This window comes from Rhipicephalus sanguineus, chromosome 8 (genome assembly GCF_013339695.2).
Source record: "Rhipicephalus sanguineus isolate Rsan-2018 chromosome 8, BIME_Rsan_1.4, whole genome shotgun sequence".
In the NCBI taxonomy this organism is placed as follows: domain Eukaryota; kingdom Metazoa; phylum Arthropoda; class Arachnida; order Ixodida; family Ixodidae; genus Rhipicephalus; species Rhipicephalus sanguineus.
This window is the reverse complement of record NC_051183.1, coordinates 92,862,511-92,877,140: the sequence shown is the minus strand read 5'-3', so window position 1 is coordinate 92,877,140 and position 14,630 is coordinate 92,862,511. Positions and strand designations below refer to the sequence as shown.

At 46.9% G+C, this 14,630-nt stretch overlaps 1 non-coding gene across 1 annotated transcript; it reads right to left on the bottom strand.

Moving 5' to 3' along the window:
* Positions 1-14,266: 14,266 nt before the first annotated feature.
* Trnai-uau (transfer RNA isoleucine (anticodon UAU)) lies at positions 14,267-14,358 on the bottom strand. Its single transcript is given in 2 exon segments — positions 14,267-14,302; positions 14,321-14,358. It is a non-coding gene; the product is annotated as a tRNA-Ile (tRNA).
* Between the last annotated feature and the right edge of the window lie 272 nt (positions 14,359-14,630).

Sequence of the window (14,630 nt, the reverse complement as noted above, 5' to 3'; positions counted from 1 at the left end):
TGCGCTAACTCCTCTGAGCTCTTCGTTCTACTAAAACGCAACATAGCATTTGTTAGAATTACTGGCTCGGACGTTCTGACAATATCACGGACGCAACATTGTGGACCACGACATTTCTGCCCCTCCAAAGAAAAAGAACATTTTTTTAGACGATTGTTTTTAGTGACAGAGGGACAGACAGTTTTCGCGTTGAGTCGGCACAGAAATGCTCGCGCATTTAAAACTCTTGTAGTAAAACACTCGCTTCAACTCCCAGTGCATAACCGATATCTGCAATGCAGCCTGATGAGGGGACCTTTAACAGCTGCCGTATACTGAGATAAAGGAAGTGGTACACACACTAAGTGATTGTTCATGTAATATTTGACAAACGAGTCACTCGGCTAGGTCCGGCGCGAATGAGGCAGTGCACTCACCATCGGAATGGTCGAGTCGGTGAGGACACTTTGCTGTACCACGCACCGGATGGTCGAGGCGTCTGATGCCAGGGACTGCGCGACGGTTGTGACGATGAAAACGAAGAAGAAAATCGAAAGGCCTTGTATTACAACGTTGACGCGAGTGTTTGTTTCCATATCCCTATCCTAGCACTGACCAACAGGCCGATTTGTCTAAACATAATAAACAATTATATCGGGCAAGTTGGTATAAATCCATCTTGGTAAGAAGCGCACAACTTTTGCAAGAAGGCATGAACTACAAGAAGACACAACTTTTACAAGAAGACACTTGTGTCTGTTCTTTCGTGTCTTCTTGTAAAAGTTGTGCACTTCCTACCAAGATTGTCTAAACAGGCAAGCAATATGAATGTCTCTTGGAGCTGTTACCTTCGAGAAGTATACGCACTTGCTGGAAGTCTTGAGCTTGTGGCGTAGAAAGCATAGTTTCCGGAAAGCGGCAGAGCAGGTGTTTATGTGTAGAAACCTACTCGGCGAACAGTTGTCCGGCGGTTGAGTGCAACACGCAACGGATGAACACCAAGAATAAGTATATAAACATAACTTGTGCTCAACTACTTTTTCCAAGTTCTCCCCGCACTCACTGTTGACCGCTTGCCGCTACACACCCGCATCGCATGAGTCCGTTCTTTTGCTAGAGTGATGCAGCTATCTCCTACATACTTCTGTCGTTGTTTCTGTGTTGTCGGAAGGGTTTCGAGGCAATCGATCAGCAGCCTACTGGATCCCAGGGCAATCCGAATGGACGCGCGCCTGGATTGACCGGTAAGCCAAGAGCACGCGGTGAACTCGGGTGGGCTTTACGCACCCAGGAAGCATAACGAACCTCTGTGTGTCAAGGTGAGGAGGTTAGGTGGGAGAGGAATATGTGTCCTCCGATGCAGCGCTTTTTGTTTCGCTGCGTGGTTCTCTCTTTCTTTTCTCCCTTCTAATTTGGCAACTGTCTGACCTTGACGCTACGGGGAAGAAATGGTGCACCAATTCGATTCTCCTAATCACACATCAGCCGGTAATAAGGTGTGCCCTTATTGCTAGCGGGTGTACTTATGAGGTCTTACTTCTGATTTTGTAGAGGGAGATATTCCCCAGCAAACACTCCAATAGGCATATAAGTCGAATAAATTCCTGTAGTTTATGTATGATAGCTTTATTAGTTGAACAGCAGTTTATCTTAGCAAAATAATAATTATCCGTCAGTGTCCTATTAGTATAACATATATTCCCATTGTGTATGTAATATCCTGTAGGGCGTCTGTATTAGAGTTTATGCAGCGCAATGCCCGCGACTAATATTATACAGATAGGCGGCGGATTAAAATCATGACTGTGCTTCTCTAGACAGGCACTAAGTCAACTGTGACTTAGGGTCCGTAAGGCTTAAGACAATGTTTTTCGGTAGGGGTGCGCGACTAGCGTTTTGGAGACGGAATCGAATACGAATCGAATCATTGCGGAAGCGAAAAAAACTGAATATGAAAAATGTGTTTGCACAGCCTCTGAATATTGAACTTGCGTTTTCACAAATGTTATAAAATGATGTTCATGCCCTAATAATTCAGCATCAAAGCATTAAAACACAGATGGAGTTTCAGGAACTTTCCGGCAAGTGTCAGCTATGATTTTTATGCCTGCCGCCCCGAGTGGCCTATCCTGCGGCGCTACGTAAGTTCTCATGTTTTTTTTTTTTTTATTGTATGCTCGCGTGGAAGAAATGTTTCGCCATACTCTTCCACATAAGATGCGGATCACTCTTGGCGAAGTATTGGCGCTTTCAGATTTCTCTCAAGCCTCCTACTTCTTGATGGAGTCGTGATGGTGGTCTTAATGGCTGTTTTATTGACTCTATGTGTATCAGAATGTGCATTGCGCGAGATGCGGCGTCTGTGACACTATATCTCTGGCTAATGCTTGGTTCAAGAACGATCGGTTGCGCTCATAGCTCCACAAACACATCCCGGAACGCATGAACCGCAGTATAGCCTCATTTACTATAAGAAATGTAGCGCAACGAAACAGGACACAAGAAGGCAACTAAGAGGCACAGAAAGCGCAACTTTTTTTTTTTTGAGCAGCTAATCATGCATGAAAAACATGCCAGAGAAGAAACAAGAAAATTGGTTCATTTCACCGTTCAGCTTATACGCAGGTATTGCAACTCCCATCGTGACAGCGCAATAGACACACTGCTGACATATGCACTACCAGCTCTATCTTCTATCCATTCAGCTTATACAATCAAACGTGTTTCTTCGCACCAACTCCTACCTAAGATTGTGGTATTTTGAAAGCGTGGACTACATTTGCATTTCTTGCAATGCAGAGACAGCAATCCGTCCTGCGCTGTCTTGTTCAGTTTGTTGCTATGCTCAAGCAGCCCATCGTTCATACGCCTGCCCATCCGCCCCGGTGTAACCCTTTCCACAACTTAACGGAATCATGTATACAACGCCCGTACAGCAATCCACGTATCTGTTAGTGTGTTGCTTTGCACATCTAGGTTTCGCCACTCCATGAGGATTAGTTTTCCGGCATAGGCTACCTGGTTTGTTCGGCGCCGGAAAAACCACGTTGATGTCTGCTTGCTGTGTGCTATTTTCTGAAGGCTCTGAGAGAAGCAATGAATGTACGGTACTACAAAGATCTTATGACTACTTTCGTCTCTCGTTGAGGACACGTCTTCACCCAGACGTACCTGTTTGGGCATGCTTTCTGCTACGGACACCAAGACATGATTTGGGCAGCCGGCCTCCTGAAATCGGGTGCCTTGTAACCTGAAGCTTCCATTCGTTAGAAGCGGGCACGACTTCTGCAAAGCATTCTTAAAACAAGGCTTTCAGACTCCCCTTCTTACGAGCTTAGAACGAGATTAATGAAATGCCAGAAGTGGCTTGTTAGTTCCAGGATTAGGGGTGTGCGAATATTCGAGTTTCGAATTCGAATCGAATAGTTCCTAATAGAATAATTCGATACGACTTTCGAATAGCTAGTATTCGATGTTTCGAATAATTCGAAAAGACGAATATCTAAAACGAGACAAAAGCCAATGGTGCAACTTGGTTATGGTGGGGCTGGTAAAACTAACGCTAACGTCGCCGTTCGTTAAACTTTCACCGACATCCTGGTCCAAAAGCAGCGCATGTTGATCTTAAAAGAGATTATGTCATTTCCGCACGTAGAAAAACACATGAGAAAACTGTCAAGTCCTTCACAACATCGCTCCCGAAACGAAGGCACGGACTTCTTGCGTAGTTCGGTCGCATATGGCGCAAGCGCCGTAAAACGACCCGACTGTGGCCTGCGAAACCCTCGGTGATTGGCTTCGCATGTAAAAATTTGTTCACGCTGGGCAGCCGCCACTGCCGCACAGCACCACTAGTTCAGAGACTCTCGTCGTTCCGGCGCGCAGTTAAAACACTCCTGTGAACGGGCGCCCGAAGACGTTTGTGCCCGGAGCACCCATGGCGATGAAGCACATTACCGTTGTCAGATGAGCCTTATTGCTCGATCATGGGGAAAGAAAACGAGCTACCAGTACCCCTCTCTGTTAGGAGGTGAGGAGTGTCGCTGCTGACTGGAATGGCGGCTCTTCTATCAACATGCCTATCAACACAAAAGCTGAAACAAATTCCACTCCCGAACAAGTGCGTAATGAAGCTGTCAGCAAGCCGTAGCGTCCGTGATTTTTCCTTTGTCTTGCCGTAACTGGCGGTACACATTCCCTGTAAGCATACTATTCGACATTCGATTCGATATTCGATATGTTTGGCCACTATTCGGCGCTATTCGATTCGAATTCGATTCGAGATCAAATTTCACTATTCGCACACCCCTATCCAGGATGATATGACTAGCACGTGCGGTTGTCTGTAAACACGAAGTCAAGGAACCTTGTGGCTCCGTCAAAAGGCACTTCACTTGTTAGTTCAAGTGGACTAGGGCAGCCGCGTACAAGGTCAAAAACACAAGCGCACTCATTATGAAAGCTCTCTTATGCGCAGTTAAGAAAATTTTAAAAAATTGCTCACATATCTAAAAATTCCAAGAACACTCGTGCCTTGGATGCACTCAGAGATGGCTCTCTCCAACTTTGTTAAATAAAGGTTGCTGGGAACAGGTTCCAAGCAAAACCCTGCACAAACTCCCTGCTTTTCCAGGTACGGGCTACCATCTTTTTGGACGAAGGTAGAATTCAGGTGCACAGGTAGTAGCTTTAAAAAACAATTTAAAGTAGCGCCTGCTGCAGTTGAAAATCTTACAGCTCTGAATCCATCAATACACTTCTCGACGTAGGTAAGCAAATCGGCTTTAAACCACCAACTCGTTATGCAGTTCACATGGTGTGACGCCCGATGGCTATATACGCTTTTACCCCGTTTTACTGCGATATTACATCTCGTACTGTGACACCCGTACACAGGACACGTAAGTTTGTGGAGCATTAAAGTTAATTTCAGAGCAGTTCCAAGCAATGGAGTGGCTCTGTGATAGAACACCAGCTTGCCGCGCAGACGACCTGGGTTCGATTCTCACTCGAAACTAAGATTATTTTTTAATTATTTATCTTATGCAATATGATTTTTCGCTGTCAACCAACGACACCGACGCCGACACCTGAATTTCTGCGGAACGAGCTCTTAACGCTATCGCGTTAAAATCATAAATGTCTTTCACGTCCACAGAAAACGCCTTCAAGCCCCCATCCGAGTTATTAGAGAGTTTTAGTGCCGGGGCCCCAAAGCGGCTTGCGTACGTAAGCCCTTGCGTTCTTTTTTATTCTCCGTGGATGCGGCTGGGAGTACAAAGGAACGCAAGAGCGTGCGCACGCAGGTGGCTTGGGGTCCCCGGCACTAAAACTCTCTATTGCGTGCGAAATGAAGCACAGCTTTCCAGCTTGTTTCAAGGAACGTATCCTTCAGTTCGAGCACGTTAAGCTTATTCTGAAAGTAGAGGGCGACACATTTGTGCCATGCCCCTTTCTCGGAAATTATTGCTCGAAACGGTACACCATCCGTTTCGGCGCTAAAGAGGACTTTTAAGTAGTCATTCTTGCTCTTCTCAATACTTTTCAACACACTATCAAGGTTCTTTTTTTGCACAATTACTTCGCTTTAGCTTTCACATTCTTCAGAGAAATCCCCACACGCTCATTAAATGCTGCATCGACCGCTCCCTTAGCTTTTCGATATAATGAATCATGGGGAAAACACGGCAGATCCTCCTCCTTTATCGGCAGGTGTAACACACGAGGAATGCTCTTTTAAGTATGATCCTACATATTTCAAATGTAATTTGCAACGCATTCGCTTAAATCGTAATCAGGCGTTCACACCTTCAGAGTTCTACCTCGTGCTCTCGTCTTCGGAAGCTCGTCGAGTTACTTGGCGCACAGTAGAGAGAAGCTCTGGCTTGGTCCTCGTAGTTTCCGCGGCGAATTTCGGTCCCAGCTCTGGGACCTGACGCACACCGTCCGATAGAGCGATGTCTTCAGGAACGTGGAGAGCTCTGGTCACTGTCTGACGACGCTGGCTCGCATGTGCTCGTAACCGACGTAGCTGAGGTTCCCACAGGTGATCAGTAGTTTCCTCCGGAAGGCGCAAAAACTTGCGGCCCTGAAACTTGGCCACCGACAGCTCGAAGGTCCTTGCAGCAGACAATCACGTATGCTCTAAAAAAAACGAGCCTGTCCAAGCCATTCCGCACGCAGAATCTTGAGAAGCCCTTCGTCCACGTCCGCTTGAAGGAAGACCACCCCCAAACAGCGTCCCGGCATCTTCTATCAAACTTTTGTTGCGCAAACAAAAACCAATACAACGTACCTCGCATACAGCACTGTCAATGAGGGCAACAGTCCCACGTGGGTCCCGGAGTACGTGCGCGAAAGGGCGCGTTGAACAAGAAATGATGTCGGCTAAAGTCTCAAGGCGGGCTTGTTGGTAATGGCATATTTGGATAACATTGCTAGCGCAGACAAACAGGACATAAAAGGCAAGCAATAACAATGGTAGCGCTGTGTTCGTTTCTTTGTTGCCTCCTTGCGTCCTGTTTCTTTGCGTTACCATTGTTGTCCAAATATGCCATACGAACAACCCCGCCTTGCTATTTGCTAGATCTGAAAGACGGCAAACGCATGTTGTTTAAGAATAAATGCAAGAGGGTTTGCTGGACACATGACAGGACGTTCTGCTGTCAATTCGCGTTATGCACCCGACACCATTGTATTTTCACGATATGAACTTCAGTGCGCCTCTAGCGGTGCATCTGTACACAGTGCGTTTCCAGAAATCTGTCCGAGAATCCTCAAAAATAACGAAAATGCGACATTTCCTCGCTGTCTTTATCATTACTTTTTGTGTGGCGGCAGACATCTTAAGATGGATGAGAGCCATAATTTACGATAGCAATTAAATAAATTAAAGTATATAATTGTTTTCATTAGTGAATACACGCGATTGGGTCCAATCGGAGAATTGGAGCCCTCACTGCGAAACACCCATTCCCGCTTTAGGATTTCCGTAGAGTGGCTGCCGGCAATTTTAGCGTGTAATAGTGAACTCTCAACAAGTTCGTCCACGAAACCTGGGGTTCTTTAACGTGCACCTAAATCTTAGTACGCGGGATGTTTTTTTTTTTTTTTTTGCATTTCGCCCCAATCTAAATGCGGCCGCCGTGGCCGGGGGTCGAACCCTCGCCCTCGAGCTTAGTAGCGCGACACCTTACGTGCTGAGCTATACCACGGCGGGTACTCTTTCGCCTGTCTTCAAGCAGAAGCGCCGAACTGGCTGCATCTGAGAAAGATAGGCCGAACATTACGGTAATGTGGCGACACCCTATAAGATTCAGTTCGTCAAGAAATGCCGCTTTCATGCGTACGAAGCCCTCGAGGTACCGTTGTAAGTCGACAAGGTGTGGCCAGAGATCTTCGCTGGTCAATACAATGCTTTGCTGGGAGACTTGGTTCGTAGTATTAAAATAGAATCAGCGCTCGTCCCGTGCTCTTGTCTCTCTATTCCCGTTTTCTTTTTTTTTCGCGCTGCGCTTATTTTCAAATATTCGCAGATTACTGGTCTGGTGCGTGCAGTTGGAGTAGGGCAACCTACTCCAACTGCAACGCACCAGACCGAGGGAGGGGGGGGAGGGGGGCTAGGGACAGAGGGGTGCCCTAGGCCCCCCCCCTCCCCGAAATTCTGATGAAGGGGGCTGTTTTACCGAACATAAGTAATAAAAATATATATTTGGCTAAAATAGTCAAGCCCCCACCCCACCCCCACCCTCCGAAAACATTTCCTGGCTACGGGCCTGAGAGTAACCAAACCTTGTGACAGGTCCGAGTATGCGCAGTGATTACGTAGCGGCTGTGTGTAGTCCAGTTGTTTAGGATTTGGCTGTCCCGATCGCTAAAAGAGACAGCCGGCATGTACACGTAGAACTATAGGGCTTGCGAGAACTGAAATTTGGGCGACTTTGTTAAGATAGTGTACCGTTTTGTTGTTCATTATCGCTGTGCAGCGTGATGGGGTGTTCTTGGCTGACAATGTGGTGTCTGATCTCTGCTGAGCGATAAATAGGCGTGGACTCCAAGAATAAACTTTAATTTGAAGTTAGCGCTTGTCTCGTCTCTTTGTTCCTCGCTTGTGTCTTCGTATTTTGCGGTACCTGCTCAAGAATATATCTTATTACATCCGCAGGACATCTGCCGGAAGGCTCAAGGCGCCGCTAAGTCTGTTTCTGCCGAGCCGCCGTGAATGACAAGCCGTGGAATGGCTCGGCTGCGTTGTCGATAATTGGCTTAGACGGCCCGAAGGGCGAGCCATCACAGCTATGCATTTTGACGTGCGGTCACCCACGTGTCTGAGGCTCCCCGGCAGCAGTTCGTGAAGGTATACCACTCTGCCCTTGTTGGTTCGCCGATTCGCCTTTAAAATTAGTGGCTCATACCCACAACGAAAATTTCGACAAGATACCTGTTAGATCAAACCATGAGGTACTAAACCAACAATAAAATTTAAAAAATCACCAGTAAGCAATGCCGGGATGCGGGGGTGGCGCCACACCGTCCTCAAGAGCGTCACCAAATTTCTTCTTTCTGTCTCTTCTATTTCTTCCATCACCTCATCCTCCTTCTTAATATTATTAATCTTTGTCTCCTTCTTCTCCTTTTTCGTCATCATGAGCATCATCATTAACACAAAACGACTTCTTCTTCTTCGTCGTCGTTACATTTCAGTACTAACAGGCATATAAGGGCCCAAAAACCCTACATCACCAACCACCGGGGTGGTCGAGTGGCTTGGGCATTGCGCTGCTCGACCCCATTTGGCGGGCTAAAACCCGGCCTCGGAGGCTGTATACATGTGGAGGATGTATACGAAAATGCCCGTTGTTACGCCCTGTAGTCCTCCATCGCAGGGCATTGTTAAGTTTGACTTGTTAAGTTTCTGTTTGAGGGCTTGGGAACATTTTTTTTCGCGCTGTTTTTACCCTACATCCCACTGCTCTTCTCTAGCTGAGCTGGCAACATGGCCCCAGTTGTTGCCCCATTCATGTTAATCAAAGGGAATTGCTTCATACCGCGAACTGCGTGCTTGAGTAATGAACTAAATGAAAAGGTAGTGAATGAAGAATGCTCGAATGTTTACATTCTAGCAGTTTTGGGCTGCGGAAGTCAGTATTAGAGTTAATAGAATGTAGAGGAAGAAGTGAACAATGTGAAACCCCGACAGCAACAACAAACACATATGAGCCCAGCGTGCCCATTAAGTGACGGAATCTCAGCAAAACCACATCTAACCGAAGGAGGAGATCTACGTGACGTCATAAGGCGTGTTCTTGAACGCGAGGGGTTGCTGAAGTTCTGTGAAACCCAAAGTGAAGCGTCGGTTGCTGAAGACCGTCGAAAGTCGAAGTGGATCGACGACTGCGACTGTTCTCCGTCAACTGTGAAGAACAGGACAATCACGGAACTCGGGAACAACATGCATCGAGACGTCGAACGTTGCTCGGTACGTTTTTGCTACTCCACGTGGGCCCCACATGCCACCATTTTGAAGAGTGAAAGGACTATAATATAATTCATATTCGAGAAGATACTAGGCGCTCGCATGCTGGGGGAATCGATCGCCTGCAGTGAGCACACTATGTCCTCACAACCGTGCCCTGTATTGAAGTGGCATCGCAGATTATTAAGTGTGATATTATTAATGAAATGCATCTTACACAAATGCTAGCTTATCAGCCGTTTAAGTATGGGGAACTGCAAATGGCGGACTGCAAATTCTACGTTTATTCCGTCCACGTCGAGGCGGACGCTGCGCGTATACAGAAACATATCAGTTACTTTTAAAGGTTCTGCGTATAAGACCTTTAATGAACTATATGGAAGTTGTTAGCCCACATATGAAGGTAGTGAGCCTCGACTTCTGACTTCGTGCTTTTCTGGTCTATTGAGTAGCTTTGTATACAAATAATAATTGACGGGGTTTAACGTCCCGAAACTACGATATTATTATGATAGACGCCGTAGTGGAGGGTTCCGGAAATTTCGACCACCTGGGGTTCTTTCACGTGCACCTAAATCTAAGTACACGGGCCTCGAACATTTTCGCCTCTACCGAGAATGCGGCCGCCGCGGTCAGGATTCGATCCCGTGACCTTCGGATCAGCAGTCGAGCACTATAACCACTAAACCACCGTGGCGGGTATTTTTTATACAAAGAGGACCTATGAACTAAAGAGTCAAGTTGATACATTTAGGCAAGTTCTCGTTCAATACCGTATGCAATGCCAAGTGCTGTATTCGCCATACTGACATCACTACCCGAATTGTTTACTTGGGCTTCGATTACATAAGGAAACGCACGGTCAGGACAAGCTGCCATATTTTTCTACATCCTAACTTCGCTTTGCTCTAACACCTCCTTCGTCACAGACGCACAACATTGCGCGGCATAAGCTATGTACGCGAACTTTCGATGCTCCTGTCGCCACATTTATGCTGAACTTCTTGGTCGTTATCGTATAGATATACAATGTATTTAAGAATCCAATGTAATAAAACTTGTGACTTCATATACTACATCTGAGCATCTATTTATTTCCTGCATGCACGTCCAAGGAGGAAGAGCATATTAAGGCATTTATTTGTATTTTTGCACATAAATCGAATTACTCTCACTCTGTGCTTGAGACGAGACATTAAGGTGAAACTCAGGTGCGTGAACAAGAGAAACAATATACGACATTTCACTTAGGGAACTTATCGAAGTCGGATACGCAGATCCCACGGCGATTCAACTTCCGTGACGGTTCTGTCAATTATCCGCTGCATCTGCGCTTCACAATCGCAGTTGCTTTCTCTCGAACAGTACGCAGGTTAAAATTCCTGGTTTCTGGGAAATGAGCTGACGCAATTCGTGCAAAATTTTCCACGATTGGAAGTCTGTTTTCTTGTGGCTTATGGTCGGCTTTAGGTTGGAAGCTCGTGTCTGAGTACGTGTTAAACGGAAACTTTATTTTCTTGGGCATCCCATAAGTCAAGTTCTCTGAAGGTTCCTGAATTTTAGAGCGATAGGTCTGCTCCTCCCGGTACAAACACATAAAACGCATCGTTGCGTGAACCTGACATTATAGCTCAGCCAAGGTCAACTCGGGAGCAGGAGCTTCAGCGCAAACCGAGTGCGGCGCGTTCGGGAAAGCAAACAGCGGCTCAGGGTGAGTCTTTCCTGCCGCCACCGCCAGAGGCGATGGCAGCATCCAAGTTGACTGCGCGTTCACGCCCGGAGCGCCGATGACGCCGAGCAGTGTCTGTGCGTTGTGTTGTGTTGTTTTGTGTTGTCTTGTGGTGCAATGCGTTGGCTCCCTTGTCGCGGAGTGTAGTCGAAGTGCGTAGACGTCTGGTCCTCCTTGCACAAACCAGGACATGCAATATAGTTAAATCTCTGCGAACCGCTGGTATCGTCCTTTCCCAAATCAAGCGAAACCGGGCTGTCGCCCGAAAACCTTGTTTTCACCGCGGTCGATCACAGCAAATTTTTTAAACATACGGAGCGTGTAAAGCATAACGTTCGCTAAACTAGGAACGAGAAAAATGTCAGTCCGCCCGTCCTCTATCACGAACCTAGCCAAAATTTTCAATCGAAGAAGCAGTTGCATATTGGGTGATTGACACCCGTTCAATTATTGGATTTGTATAGGTCTGTTGGCACTGGATTTGTCCCTTGGTTCGGTATTAGTCTATTTGGACTCTGTGGGTCTATTGGTTCGGTATTTGCCTAATATGGTAATGTATTGATTTTGCATTTGCTTATTGGTCACTAATTAGTTTTGTATTTGCCTATTTGTCATCCATTGGCCTATTAGAATTAGTTTTGCATAAGTGCGTCATAGGTGTAAGTCATCACGCAGAAGGCCCACATTATGGCAGCACTCCTGCAATCACAATCAGGGTGGATGATTCAGGCATATGATCTAATATATTCTAGTGATCAAAACTACAAGCGCGAAGGGAAAGTACTAATAAGAACAACAATATGACAAAAATTACTTAGCGCAATAAAAACGCAGCACACCAAGAAGATACACAACGGGCAAACGCTTGACAACTGTTTGTTCCACAACGTCGTCATGAAACATTCGCCCCACCACAGTAGTCTGCAGTAAAACCTCGGTGATACGAATCTCGCGGGGTTACCAAAAATATTCGTATCATCCGAAATTCGTATCACCTGAAAACATAGAAAATTAGTATGCAACAAAAGAAAGCTGGCATACGTTTTGATTAAGTGTTTGTTAGGGCCGCAGCGACGTCATGAACAGCTCTGAATGATTGCCAGTAAAGTTTTTATACGTCAACGATCATACTTGTACTCGTAAATGTACGGTGCATGCGCGCGTGTGTAATTAATGAATCAGATGTGTTGTGCCCCGTGATCGCTAGTAGCCCCTTCCTAATCATACTACGCTTTTCTGCATGACAGTAGAGTACTGCGGCGAAAGTGACTTAAGAAGCGCTTTGCACACGATAGAGAGAGGCCAAGAACCTTCGCCCAAGACAGTCCGCTTCGTCTCTTGGGGTCTTCATCCACATTTAATGGGACATCATGACGGACCCGGAGCCCAAGTTTCAGTCTTGTTTCATAGAACGTCCGATTGCGGGGACATGGCTTGCATCGACGTGGCAGGCACGTGTTAACACAGTACAAAGACGCTGCTGCCTCGCGCGCAGGAGCGCGCGTCAACGCGAAGGCGCCTAAAGGCTTCCAAGATTCGCGCGCACTATCTCGGAGGCAACGACGCACCGTTGATAGTCGTGCAGCGCGCATGCCCGCGCCCGCGCGTGAGTGCCGCGTCTTCCGCGACAGCGCGGGCAGCACCTGTTCGTACCTGTGCGCTAGCGTACGTTCGTATCAAACGTCGTGGGGTGCAAATCTGTTCGCAACAACCGTACTCCAATACAATGCAGGCTAATTGGCTTTGGCCGGGACCACAGAAAAATTCGTATCACCCCGAAATTCGTACGAGCCGTGATCGTATCACCGGGGTTTTACTGTAGTGGTTATGGTGCTCGACTGCTGACCCGAAGGTCGCGGGATCGAATCCTGGTCGCGGCGGCTGCATTTTCGACGGAGGCGAAAATGTTTGAGGCCCATGTACTTAGATTTAGCTGCACGTGAAAGAACCCAAAGTCGTCGAAATTTCCGGCGCCCTCCACTACGGCGTCTCTCGTAATCATATCCCAAAACGTTAAACCCCAGATATCGTTATTATTATTGAACATCTATACACCTTTGGCACATGCGCAGATGCGTTCAAGGCAAAAAAAAAAAAAGGAGGTTGAACGCATCTGCGCGTGTGGCAATAGGTATATATATGTTTTATGACGACGTTATGGAATAAACAGTTGTAAGTAGCGCTTGTCCCTTGTGTATCTTCCTTGCCGGCCCGTACCCAAAAGGGAGGAGGGGGGGCCTAGGGCGACACCCCTCCCCCCAATTCTGATGGAGGGGGTGTTTTACCGAAAATAATTGGGGAATATGGCTGCTTTTCTAAAATAGTCAAGGCCTTCAACCAGTGACCCCCCCCCCCCCCCGAAGAAAAATATCGCTGGCTACGGGCCTGCTTCCTTGTGTGCTGCGCTACTGCGCCGCTAAGTAATGTTTGTCACTATGCACCATCTAGGCCCTCAAGAAGTCCTATTAAGCCTAAATATTAACTCATGGCATGCAGAATAAGTCTCATCATTCGGTTGAACAAACGATACATATATAATCTTTCAAGTTCACGTTATGGGAAAATAGATAGTTTCCGCGTTCTAGAAAATATTTGACGCGGGGGATTTCCGTTGATGTGGCGTCTTTTTTCTCGTTAATTTACCGAACTTCGAGCCGGCGAGGAGGCCCAAGATACACACCCATTCGCGCGTAAAGCGCGCGCGGTGAATCGCTACCGAATGGCCTTGAACCGACGAGCTTCATCGGAGACCGTTATGCGCGCGTTTTTTCCTTCTCCGCTAGCGGACTCTCGAGGCAGGGGGCGCATCAATGCCGTGCCCGATTCCTGGACGTTATTGGGACGCCCGAGCGAGCGCAGTCTTGTCTCCTCAAGAATTCTGGCTCCGTGGACCTCCTCCTCGTGATAAGCTATCAGAGACACACAGGTCACGGCGAACGGGTATCGCGACCTTCCCACAGGGCTTCAGTCGCGCGCCAAGCTGAGTTCTGACCGGCGGCCAACTGTGAAAAGTTAGTGTTACGAATCAACAGCTTAGAGTATATAGGTTCCGAATTAAATTTAAAAAGTAATAAAAAAAGGCGTTCCCCGGGTGAGGCTCGAACTCACAACACCGGCATAGCTCACGATAACTGTCGTATAAGTACCGTGCGCTAACCAATTGCGCCACTGGGGAAGACATACGTGCATAGCTGTACCTGGCTGTACACTCACACCGCTTATCTGCAGTTCTACGTGCGTGGAAGTTGTGTCCTTCAGTTCTTTATGTTTTATTTATTTTAGCCGGACTTAAAGGTCGCTTATCAATAAATGCCACGTTTGTGCGCTGTCCGCCTGAAACACTCGCAGCTTAGCAGCTGCGAATGTTTCAGCAGAAACGAGCATAATTAGGTTGCGAATATTTTTATAATATTAAAAAATAAAAAGCATATTTATGAAAAACAAAAT